General features: G+C 41.5%; 1 pseudogene; it reads left to right on the plus strand.

The window, feature by feature from the left end:
• The first annotated feature begins 1860 nt into the window (after positions 1-1860).
• LOC102407380 lies at positions 1861-2167 on the plus strand (annotated as a pseudogene).
• The last annotated feature ends 335 nt before the right edge of the window (positions 2168-2502 follow it).

Below are 2502 nucleotides of genomic sequence, written 5' to 3' on the forward strand. Positions count from 1 at the left end.
GGTTGATCTCCTTCAGAATGGACTTGTTGGATCTCCTTGCAGTCCAAGGGACTCTCAAGAGTCTTCTCCAACACCACAGTTTAAAAGCATCAATTCTTTGGCGCCCAGCTTTCTTCACAGTGCAACTCTCACATCCGTACATGACCACAGGAAAAACCATAGCCTTGACTAGACGGACCTCTGTTGGCAAAGTAATGTCTCTGCTTTTGAATATGCTATCTAGGTTGGTCATAACTTTCCTTCGAAGGAGTAAGCGTCTTTTAATTTCATGGCTGCAATCACCATCGGCAGTGATTTTGGAGCCCTCCAAAATAAAGTCTGACACTGTTTCCACTGTTTCCCCTTCTATTTCCCATGAAGTGATGGGACCAGATGCCATGATCTTCGTTTTCTGAATGTTGAGCTTTAAGCCAACTTTTTCACTCTCCTCTTTCACTTTCATCAAGAGGATTTTTAGTTCCTCTTCACTTTCTGCCATAAGGGTGGTGTCATCTGCATATCTGAGGTTATTGATATTTCTCCCGGCAATCTTGATTCCAGCTTGTGCTTCTTGCAGCCCATTGTTTCTCATGATGTACTCTGCATCTAAGTTAAATAAGCAGGGTGACAATATACAGCCTTGACGTACTCCTTTTCCTATTTGGAACCAATCTGTTGTTCCATGTCCAGTTCTAACTGTTGCCTCCTGACCTGCATATAGGTTTCTCAAGAGGCAGGTCAGGTGGTCTGGTATTCCTATCTCTTTCAGAATTTTCCACAGTTACTAAATTTATTAATACTAAGTAGGTAAAACACTGCACAACTGTTTTCAACCTCAAGACAAAAATCACCTTATGGATGAAATGATGATCAATGGCAGAATTGTTGCTTTACCTCACGTGTTTTACCAGGACTATACTGTTCACTAGAGACATATGCATTGAAATACACAGAAGACAATTGTTCTTAGCAAGGGGTAATATAAAATGTATATAGGAAGCAAACCATTTGAAAATTATTTCTATTGTCAAAATAAACAGGCTATTTGTTTTAGGGGTATGCCTCAGTGGAAACCCTTGGATATAAACTCTGGCACTTGATGATTCTGCTGGGGCTTTCCTGGTGGCTCAGGGGTAAAGAACCTGCCTGCCAATGCAGGAGCCACAGGAGACTTGAGTTTGACCCCTGGGTGGGAAAGTTCCCCTGTGGGAGGAAATGGCAATCCATTCTAGTATTATTGCCTGGAAAATCTCATGGACAGAGAAGCCTGGTATGCTATAGTCCATGGGGTTGCAAAGAGTCAGACATGACTGAGCGTGAGCAGGATGATAATTCTGCTGGACTCTTGAGCCCTCTCTTGCCAGTACCTCTGCCACTTGTACTAATCACTGCACAGCATCGACAGGCACATCCCAGAGGTTCTAAGGACAGCCTGGGGATGAGTACAGGGAAATGAGTCAGTGTCCAGTGATGTATAGAGGTTGCTCTTAGTACACAACAAATATATTCATACCTATCCATCTTACTACAAAACAAATTTATCTCCAAGTGAGAGTACTAAAACCTGTTTGGTAGATGTTATTACCTCTTTCATCTCCAAATCTCAGCATTTTATTATTTTCATATGTTTCATGGGCCTTTCTCTACTATTGCATCATATCCTTCATTAATTAAACGTATATTTCACACTCATACAGATGAAGTGATTACAAAGATTGGAATTTGTATTGCCATCTAAAGTCATACTCAAGACATTTGATTATTACAGCAGGTGATATTTCCTTTAATTTTGGGGAAGAAGGCAGTAAGAGAGACATGCTATTCTCTGAACTTAAAAATAACTTATTGACTGTGGCATGCTCCTGAAGCTCAGCGGTCGCTATGGAGCTGTTACAGAGTGAGCACCTGAGACTGGAAATGCAGCGACGGCAGCCACGGGTGCCTTGTGCGGCGCCGGGGGCGTCACCGACGCTTTCCAGACCTTGTTACCGGGTGTGGCTCAGATGAGGGAGCTAGTGACTGAGCTCTCCTGCTCTCAGGTACAGCAGGAAGCCCAGGACTGGGTGACGGTGGCTCCCGATGAGGTCTTCGCCGGTGATGATGAAGATGATTCAGAAGATGAAAATAACACTGATAACAGAACTAACTCGATGGACCATCTGCAAAATGGCAAAATACACCATCTTAACTAGCTTTTATGAAATGTAAAAGACTGCTACCATATCTTATTTACCACACACTGACATTTAAGGAAGACTTGTACTCTAATTTGGAAAGCATTTTTTTTTTCCACCCCTGGGATAGTTTTGTTAAAGAGGAAACTTGTCTTCTGTTTCCATCAAAGAAAGACATAAATGCTTAGATATGAATCCCTTTTCTTGGGTGAGAAGTCAGTTTCAGAACATGGAAATAAAATAGACATTTAATAGTGTATAATATCCAGTAAGTTGGCAACTGAATTCTTACTTTGTACTTTTTAAATACCCATTGGATTAAATTGTGTTGTGTCTACATCTTTTAGCA

The sequence above is a fragment of the Bubalus bubalis genome, chromosome 7, assembly GCF_019923935.1.
Source record: "Bubalus bubalis isolate 160015118507 breed Murrah chromosome 7, NDDB_SH_1, whole genome shotgun sequence".
NCBI lineage: Eukaryota > Metazoa > Chordata > Mammalia > Artiodactyla > Bovidae > Bubalus > Bubalus bubalis.